Source organism: Silurus aristotelis, assembly GCF_946808225.1.
Source record: "Silurus aristotelis genome assembly, chromosome: 17".
NCBI classification, from domain to species: domain Eukaryota; kingdom Metazoa; phylum Chordata; class Actinopteri; order Siluriformes; family Siluridae; genus Silurus; species Silurus aristotelis.
Window position 1 is genome coordinate 10,959,804 of NC_139590.1, and position 11,125 is coordinate 10,970,928.

Consider the following 11,125-nt stretch of genomic DNA (forward strand, 5'->3'; position numbering starts at 1 on the left):
ACCAGTGGTAATAAGAAAAGAGGCTCTGGCTCAGCATGTGGTGGCAAAACAGGCAAGCGGACTAATGGAGTGAGCAAAGATTCTGTAAAGCTTCATACTAGACTCTTTGATTTGGATCAAACCAAAAGCAAATCAGGGGGTGCCCTGCTGATTTAATAAAATTTGTCTTCTTAACAAAAGCAATTAAATAGTCATGGTTTGGAAATAAAACACATTTAAGTGGGCTGAAATGATAAGCACTAAAACACAGTGTAAATTGCCCATGGTGGACAAGCTGTTTATAATTCACATCTTAATATTCTTTTTAATTACACATCAATTGGCATGAAGTGCATAAACAAAAAGGCTAGAACCAGGCTTGTGAAATTAAAAAATAACTTCAGTAAGAGAAAACATTCAGTCAGTGCCAATGTTTTAATAAATGCAGGAAGTTTTCTAGGAAAGATTCTCAATCTATTGTTTGCTGTCCTCCACAATACTCATATCACCCCATGTCTAATTACACCATCAACCTGATAAAGGTGTCTTTTGGTGATAAATATTTGATTGCAGCCAAGTAAATGGCGTCTCATGCTGGCAACCCTGCACGGATTCTCCATGACTGCGATTCAATCATCAGGCAGATAGTATCAGGTATCTGTTCAGCTCTCTGAGTGATAATCTACACATCACAGTCTTGGATTGAACAATGTTGTATTGGGCAGATAAATGTGCTCAGTGTGCCATAAATATTACAGCCTAGTCTCACAGAACAGACGTTCACATAAGGCTTATTTGCAGCACCTTTTATACATTGAATATTGATGTTCTGGCACAAGCACACAAATCAAATTTTCACTACTGCACTGTATGTTGACCGATATGCAATAAATAATTGTAGCTCTTTTTTATACCTGTACAACCCCAATTTCCCCAAAAATTGAGATGCTGTGTAAAATGTAAATACAAACAGAATGCAGTAATTTGTAAATCTCATGAACCCATATTTATTCTGCAATAGAACATTAAAAAAAAATATCAATATCAGGGACAACAAAAGACAATGGAAATAAGTGTTAATATAAAGAACACTTGGTAGATTATTTTGCAGATACCGTAATTAGGTTAAATAGCAACATGTCAGTAACATGATTGAGCATACAGAATTTATAAGTGAGGCAGAGTAAAGATAGGCAGAGGTTCACCATCCTGCAAAAAGGTGAATCTACAAATTGTGAAACAATTAAAAAAATTTTCCTCAACATCAAATTGCGAAGACTGAATATTTAATCATGTGTAGTATATATCAGCATCAAAAGGTTCTGTGGATCTGAAGAATCTTTCATGCACAAGGAACAAGGATGAAAATCAAAATTGGATTAGTGACAATGATCAGTTTGCATTCTGGGAACCCACCATCATTACTTATACAGTGGTCCCCCAGAACCTGCAATGGTTACGTTCTAAGTAGTTCTGTGAAAATCTGTGATTCTTTTTCCACCTTTGCTTGGTGTTTCACTATGGGAATCTCTTTGGGCGTGACCAACTACGGGAGCTCCTATGAGACCACGTCTGTCTTGACTACTCAGGTCGACCCCTTACAATATAATTTGCGCTTTCTTCCCATGAGGGACTACATCAAGCTCTCTCAGCACATCCGGTTTCCCTCTGTTCTTTTGGCCGAATGACATCGTGAAGCTCGGAATAGTGTCTGCATCAAGGCGCGCTATTCCTTTTTCTGACCTGCCGGGTATTAAATTACATTAATTACATTAAATTACAAAGCCTTCGAAGGGCTAACCACCGTGTGAATATTGGTAGACTAACGTGTTGTGACGAGTCTAAATTTTTTTCTATACTCAGCCATGTCCACGATCATCCCCCCCGCCAAGGGGAATGAGTCTAAGATCAGGAAGGTTGCATCCCGCCTGTGTCCATCATCATGTGGAGTAACCATCTCGGGCAGGGACCCTCACCCAATGTGCATTGTGTGCATGGGCCTGAAGCACGCACAAACGTCACACTGTGACTTTACTGTCCACATACCAGGCAGAGATTTTGGAGGAGATGGGGCGACAGCTAGACACAGGAGTGCCCAACCCGGCACTCTGGGACGAGATATGTGTGATGAATGACCTAATTCTGCACTCTTCGCGAGGCCCGGTTCAGGGCTGCGGCCAAGTGATAAGCTTGGCTGTGTCAGGTGAGAGACCGTTATGGCTGAACCTGTCAGTCATAGCCAACATGCAGAAAGCGGAGGTGATGGATGCTGCCTACGAACCTGCTTAAGGTCTGTTTGGTCCAGCTCTCAAAAAAATAAGAGAAACCTGCACTCTCAGGAAACAAGAGCACAAAGCTTTCAACCACTGTTTACCTCGCAAGCTGAGACCGAAACTGCCCTCTCAGCTAGCGCAACTGGGATTTGCTGCAGCCGCAGCTGCGAGAGAGGGAGACTGATGGGTGCGAGGAGTGCAAGACTGGCTCTCAGCGGGCAGCTTGCTGGCCAGCATCCAAGATCGGACGGCTCGGGACCATGGGGAAAGCATTCGTTTGCGGCCGTGGCGGCTAGAGGCTGTCCGCCCCACTCTGAGGAACAAAAGAAGAGGCGTGCAATCTGAATGTTCCCCTATTCTCCTCTCTCCGCCTGCAAAGAGAAGGAGAAGAGAACACAGCCCGGTTCTGAGTTCCGTAAGGGCTTTCTCAATAAGTTCTCCTCCGGTTCGAGGAACGAGGAAAACTGTTCAGTGTCACCAAGCACTCACAGAATATATGTTAAGACGCACATTGGTTTAGACGTCTGCTCAATAAAGATTGCAGCATCGCATCCAAACCACGGGCTGAGGACGATGTGCAAACTGAGTTCAAAAAACAAAATAATATGCCACTTTCGCATCCAGGCGGACAGCCGAGGGCGATAGCATGCAAATTTACCAAGAAAGTATCAAGCACCCCCCCATATAATACACTATATATAATAAATTTCCTGTGTAGGTGTGTTTCCAGTAATTTGAAGTTTTTGAAATTATTCAATATCATAGAAATGAAACATAAAGGAGCGTAAACATCAACTTCTTTCTTCCCCTAACCATTTACTTGGTTTTTGTTAGATTATCAATGCAAATACTTTGCAAATGTACAATTGCACTTTGCAGTTGTTTATGTTTGCCATTTTGTATGCAATTTGCAAATGTGAGGCAGTTTAATTCCTAAATTTTTCTTCCTAAACATTTCACTTAGCACTGGTGTTCCTAGTGACACCTGCAAAAATGCTTAACATCTGTTGATATAAACATACAATATATGCACTGTGTTTTTTTATCCTGATCGCACAGAAGATTTTCAGCATTAGATCTGACTGTAATAGTAAGAAATCTATAAATTATAAAGTAAGTACAATTAGAACACATTCATGCCATTTGGCAGACACCATTATATAAGCGAATATTTTATTATTATTATTATTAAACAGCTAAGAAGTTAAGGGGCCTTGTTAAAGGAAACAGCAGGGGCAGCTTAATAGGATTTGAACTAGACATTCTGCTCAGAAATCCAATATCTTAACCTCCAAACTACCACTTTACAAATATTTTTTAAGATTTAGGATAGACCACACAGTAAATGTACAGGTAGTCCTCTACTTACGATGGAGATACTTTACAACAACCCCATCGTAAATAAAAAATATCGGAAGTTGAAGATGATACTATGACTGTGACAGCCTTTCTCGCTTCATGCTGATTTATAATTTTTATTTTCTTCTCTAAACTGATGGCTTTCCTCTTTTTTTCACTAGCAGCAGGAGACATACTTGAGCGCTTGGAAGACATTCCTTTATCACTAAAATTGTTGTTTGAATCAGAAAAAAATACACACTGAGACAACTTTACTTGCCATAATTGGCTATCTCACAGGGCGAGAGTACAATGTATTTATCGTACATTGTATGCTGCTGCCTGTGCCTGTTGCATGAAATTTTTTATATTTTTACAATTTTGACGTATCGCTATCGTCATCGTAAGATCGAAAAATCAGAAGTCGAACCATCATAACTCGGGGACATCTGTATTATAAAAGTGCTGTTACTGAAGAACAACTATTGTAGCTGCTACAATGCAAGTGATAACAGGAGCTACGATACTTGAGTCGTGAAAGTATTACACTCAGTTCTCTGCATGTACAGAGACTTTTGTTTCATCTTTGATTTCCTTGTTTTCTCAATTCATTTTCTTAATGACATTTGCAGTCATTATACTGCAACAATATTATTTACCTAAGAGCCAGTATATTTTCACATTCCTCCCAACATTTATTTATACCGTATAGTGTCTCTAAATCTAAATTTGGATGGCATTTAGTTTTGCCATGTAACATTCCTACATTGTGTGACACCAGAAATGCATACAGCCATGATGATTTGTAATAAGCCATGTAAGAGTCATAACAGTATGCCAAACAAATAATCTCATTTAATCAATCAAATTAGCTTTGATGTCAACTGGACTTTTTGTATAATCAATTCAGTGAATATCGGAATTAATAACTCCCTAAAGATCAAATTAAATATTTGATCTTACACTATTTACTTCAGCTTTAACAGCAGGTCAGTTGCAAGATCTGTTGGCATGCCTATCTCATGCTTTTCTTTAGCCTCTCTGCTTCACACTGTGATTCCAGTAGATTCAAATAAAGTGTAATAAATGTAAAAAAAAAAATGAAAAAAAGCAGAATCACAGAATCACACATATTCTTCACACCCAGTGTGTTTTTAAAATGCAATACATGAAAATGCTCAAGAAATTGCAAACTGTTTATTTATAACAATGATGTAGAGATCTCCCTTGTCTTTTGTCCTACTGTAACAGACCCATTGCAGCTGCTTAACACTATCTGCCAGATTCTGAGGCATGGACTGGGGCCTGGCAATGTATCTCAAAAGATCTGATAGCAGAGAATGTTGACACTTTCATTATCTCACAGAGACAGAAAATTGATATTTTATTATGAAGAATAGAGGATGAAAAAGCAGTCATGGTCAGCTCTGTGAGGCAGGATGCCAATAGCTATACTAATGTGGTGTTATTCACTGCAGATGACAAAAGAATATCTATTATACTTGTATATTATCTTAACAAAAAGACAAAGAGTAGTGTTAGTGTAAGCAGTATTCATATGATTGACAAGTAGAAAATGTATTTAATGGTTTGCATCATTTAGGCACTTTTTTTAACATATATAAATCTTATATATATATTTTTGTTCATTTCTGCCAGTTTAACAAATAATTAACAGCATCTAGATTGGTAGTATGTTATATACTCATTATTTTTATTACTTTGAAAGCTGTCAGCCTGCTATTCATGAAAAAAAAAAAAAAAAAAAAAAACGTATAGAGGTGGTGGGTTTAATACAAACAGATGCAGGAAACAAGCGTAACACATTTTTTTAATCCGTAAAACTCGGTGATAAGATGCATCTCAATCAGATAAATCTTTCATTATTAATCAATATGTAACACATGGTCAGTTGCAACATTAAAAGATTTCCTACTGCTAAGATGGTTAGTTTTGTTGTCACAAAAAAAAATATATATATATATATATTATTTGCTGGTCTAAAATTGTCAGGAATCCACCTGCCACGCCCCCTTTGGCGGCTGTCAAAGCTCCGCTCTCCCTGAAGCTCCCGGCTTCCATTTTGCACACCTAGGACTCGTTTGGCCCTCATCCCCCAGCTCCTATATAAACCCCACACTTCCACACCCTCACTATCCGTTAATGTTGGTATGTGAAGGTGTTTGGTGCATGTTTGTCTGTGTTTTCACTGGTACACGTATTCCTATGCTTTCCTTCCATTCCGGACTCCACGCTCTCTCCACGGCTGCGCTACCCCGGATTTATCCCTATCCTTCCACGCATTCGTCCCTGGACATTGTGGCCCTCGCCCCTACAGGGCGTACCACGGGTATCTCTCTTAGGATTTATACTGGACTGCTGTGTGCTTCTGTTTGTGTGTTTTGTGTGCAAATCTCTTTACTTTCATTAAACCACAGCGAACTGTGCTCCGGCTTCCGCCTCCGTTTCGTTCACCGCATGACAAAAATGAAGAAAACTGCAGCATTTACAATAGTAAACAATAACATTTTTGACAATGGCCAGTGCAATCAGCTGCATGTCCTCTCTTTTTATTGAAGTACTGATGGTTACCTTTGACTTTCATGGAAATGGAACATCAGTGTGTTGTGTGTAAATAGTTCTCCCATGCTTTGACACATAAAATGAATGGTGAGCCTGGTGCTTCAGGCCTGTTTGCTTTAAATGGCCTTGTCTTACTGAAATAATTCACTTTTCCCTACATGCAACCTGGTTGGCAATTAGGGACAAAGCGCACAGGACCGTATCCACTGTGTGGCCTGTGCTCTGTAAAAAAATAGTTCATAAAATATTCGGTGTCTCCAATGAATAGTTGCAGCCTTTTCCTGTAGTTGTGGGAGCATTCAGGTCCTACAGCAATTGAGTGTTCTACATAACCACCTGTATTTAAAGTACTTTCTTTTAATACATATGCTAGGCCTTGCATTATTTCATGAGTACATCCCCGCTGGTCCTGTTATATAGCAGTTAAATTTTTATCAAGTCTATCTATCTATCTATCTATCTATCTATCTATCTATCTATCTATCTATCTATCTATCTGTCTGTCTGTCTGTCTGTCTGTCTGTCTGTCTGTCTGTCTGTCTGTCTGTCTGTCTGTCTGTCTGTCTGTCTGTCTGTCTGTCTGTCTGTCCGTCCGTCCGTCCGTCCGTCCGTCCGTCCGTCCGTCCGTCCGTCTGTCTGGATAAAGGTTTGTGGACACCTGATTATAAGATTTGTATGTGCTTAGTGAACATCCCATTCCACATTTGGTCCCAAATTGCTGTTATAATAAACTCCAATTTTCTGGAAAGATGCCCCCATAGACTTTGGAGTGTGATTGTATAGATTTGTGCTCATTTAGTAAAGTCATGTACAGTTAGGGTGAGGAGGCCTAGGGGTAGACAAAGATATTCTATACAACTGTGTGCCTCCAACACTGTGGGAAGAGCGACATATGGCTGGTAACAATTCATAAACTTCTTAGGCTCTATGTTTCTTCCAACATTCTAAGTCTATAATAGTTGTTAAAGCTATATAATAAACACAACTAAATCAAAACATGAATAAAAAAAACCCAAATTAAATAAATATTTTGTTTTTGAACTTTGTAAGTACAGACATTGATACTGTAATGTGATGTTTTGTTATAGTCAATATGTTAATTAATAAGCATGGCGCAGGTCTCAGGACAGTAGAGTCTGCACTTTTCAGTTTGTTTATCAAATCACACTGAGTTTTTGTCTTATGGTCTAAGAGAGAGAGTATTCAGTAAAAGATACTGAGTGAAGGATTGTTGTTAAATAAAAATGGCTTTAGTTTTAATAAATTTTAAGGATGAAACATAACACGGAATCTAACTAATCATTTCAAAAATTTTAATATATTTTATTAATAATGTAAAAACAATGTATTTGTTGGCAAATCACTGTGGGGTAAGCAGAATAACATACTTTGTTGTTATTTTGTGCTGTTGTGCAAAAATAAAATCCAGCATGGATTAATGTTATATAACATCACAGTGTGTTGTGTTATTTCTTACTCATTATTTTACTTCAGCTCTTGTGCAACTATTGCTAGACAACAGTAACAATTATCAATGTAAAAGAAAAAAAAAGGATACAGAACAAAAGTTTCGTTATTTCTCCCTGCTGTTATGGTGGCAAGATATGTATTCATATTTGAATGCCTTGCAGCTAATAAACATAAAATGTCACAAACTGAAGAAATACTTTATATGCACAAGATGTTAGCAGTTTAAGTGGCTTATTTCTGTTCTTTTTTCATACCTATGCTGCTCAGAAGTGTAATTTGAGTTCAGAATAACATGACCTCTGTGCATTCAAGCTATGAAGACAGGAAACAAAAAGGAGCACAGACGCCTCCATATTTCTGTATGTTAACAATAAACAAGCCAACTAATTTCAATGGGTGATAAATATAAGTGTCAACAGTAATAATAATATAAAAAAAGAGGATTAAATTAAAAGCCTACAATTTATCAGATGTAAGAATAGCTAAATTACCCATGAAGTAGGATGCATTTAGTGTACCTATAGCATTTCTTTATATATGTTTTGATCTCATTCAGATAGCAAAGTGAGTGTGGTTAAGTTGCATTGATACAAATCTAATAATGTTTGATTATATATACTTCATGTCCCAGTGACACATTATTGATATTCATCTTATAGAAGGTGCTACAAATAAATTGTATAGAAACTTGAATGTTGTTGTTGTTTTTTTTGTTTTTTTTTAGTTTTTTCTCAAGACTTGGTTTTAATTAAGTATTAAGTCCCTTGAAATATTCATTCATGCCTTAAGCATAATCAGGCTGAATCAGGTTTATCCTCCTCTGTCTTTTAAGCCTGAAACTTAACCACTGTTTCTGACACCATTGATCAAACATTTGTGCTGAGCTTGCTGGATTTTTTGTTGTTGTTGTTTTCTCTTTACTTTTTTGTTACCAAGAACTACCCTTATTGCCTCTGAGGTCTTGCTTTTTCTAAGAAAGAAACAGCAATTGTATGCTGACATTCATCAAAAATATAGCATCACATATGGGAGTCCATGTTGGAGACTTTCAGAAAGACTTTTGATTTATCTGTAGAGAGCAGATGATGTATGCTTTCTAATTTTTTTGCCACTAAAATGATGCACTTCTCCATATTAGATTTTGACATCTTATTTTCAGCATTACATGACCATGTGAATGTTTTCCTTTTCCATATTATGTTTGTTTATATTAATATTGTAATTAAAATTAAATTACAGCACCATTTCCAAAACGTTGGGACACTGCGTAAAATGTAATTAGTATGTGCTGAACTGGCCTGCCTGCAGTCTAGAACTTTCACCCTTTAAAAACCTTTGGTGCAACATGAAACAAAAAATACAACAAAGGACACTCTGAATTGTTGAGCAGATACAATCCTGTAACAGATACATGTGGGAAAACATCCCTTTTCCAAAACCTCAGCAATTGGTCTCCTCAGTTACCAGATGTATATGACCAAATGATGTGATGCTACACAATGGTAAACATGGCCTTGTCCCAACTTGTTTTGTGTTGCAGCTATCAAATTCAAAATTACCTTATTTTTCCCTTAAATTCATACATTTTATTAGTTTAAACATTTGATAGAAAACATATTTTCTATTGTGAATAAAATATCGGTTTATGAAATTTATCATTCGTTTTTATTTACATTTTACAGGGTGTCCTAACTTTTTAGAATTGGGGTTGTACATTTTAATTTGTCTAGTTAAATTATTGTTTGCCAGTTACTGTCTTTAGAGCTGTGCTTTTTTTCTTTTTGTGTTGATATGATCCATAATTCTGTTCTGTACAAAATTCACTTACAACTTATAATGTTTAATGAACTTTTAAGGCTTTATCTTTAGATTTAATTAAGTGCCAAGTTTTGCAAACCTTCCTTTCTGGGTAAAAAAAAAAAAAAAAATATATATATATATATATATATATATATATATATATATATATATATATATATATATATATATATATATATATATATATATATTTTTTTTTTTTTTTTTTTTCTTTTAACTCTATTAGTCTATGAAACAGAAATCCATGTGCTATTGAAAACAAAATTCTAACCATTGTTGTTACTACACATAACACACATCACATCATAACCTTGTGCTCCAGAACATTTGATCACATGCACATTATCAACTTGTGCTGTTAATATCATGAACAGCAGCTACGCTAATTCCTCTCCACTGCTTCTCTTTCTCTCCCCATCCCGAGGCATCCTGAGGTTTGGCCAGCTCCAGTCACATCCCACCTCATGAAGATTATGGACTTTAAAGAAGTAGATGCCAAACTCGCAAACATCCTGAACCATCTAGAGACGTAGCAGTGCCAATTGGATCCTACTGCATGTGTGGAGTTTGACATGGGACCTCCTGGAGTGTTTAAAGGCTCTGGCATGGAGAAGCTGATGCTGGATCTGTGATGATCACAAATGTTGAGCTCAGTAGCTCCTACTTTTATACCAAAGACTGTCGAAAGAACATTTACTTATAATCTTATACTCCAGTGCTCATGTTAATTCTCACTCTCCAGTGATCTTTATTGTTGAAAGATTTATGATCAAACTCTTGATGTCACCCAAATGAGGATGGGTTCCTCTTTTGAGTCTGGTTCCTTTCAAGGTTTCTTCCTCATTGCATCGAGGGAGTTTTTCCTTGCCACAGTCGCCATGGCTGCTCATCAGGGATAAATGCACACCATTCACCTTGACTGTTGATTTCTGTAAAGCTGCTTTGAGACAATGTCTGTTGTGAAAAGCGCTATAGAAATAAACTTGAATTGACTTGACTTGACTACAACATTGCTTGAATCTCAGCATTCCTTCAGTGTTTGCAAACTTTTCGCACTCAGTTGTATATGAGGTCATTTAAAATAATCATCCATGTGTCAAAGCAGGCTGAAAAGCATTGCTCATTTGGTGAATAATTGTGCTCTGAGAAAATCCATTTCAATTTCTCTTCATGAATCAGAAACAAGAAAGACCTTATAGGGCAAGAAATCTATGCCATTTGCATTTAGAAATACTGAACTTGTTCTTTCTTTGAATAATCTTCCAATATTTTATCAATAATGTATGTTTTCTTTTTATGTAATTAGAGATACAATGTGATCATGTAAAAAATCATCATTTGATCAATAATTGATCACATAGGAAAATAATTAAATGTGAGAAAATCACATCTGAACAATTAAATCACATGAAAATTAAGACTGCTTTCCCATTAGACAAAACATCTCTATTTATTCTCATTTCTTGATGACCATTCGATCTTAAGAATGTGTACTTTAATGTCTACTTAACACTAATGCATTTGCTAAGACTAAAAGCTTGTATCTCTGACTTAGATGATTCCATACATTAAATATTCACACTTTTATCATAGCTTGTTTGTTCATCTGAAAGAAGCCACTGTAGATTTTTTTTGTCACTCAATTAGAAGACAAACCATTTGTT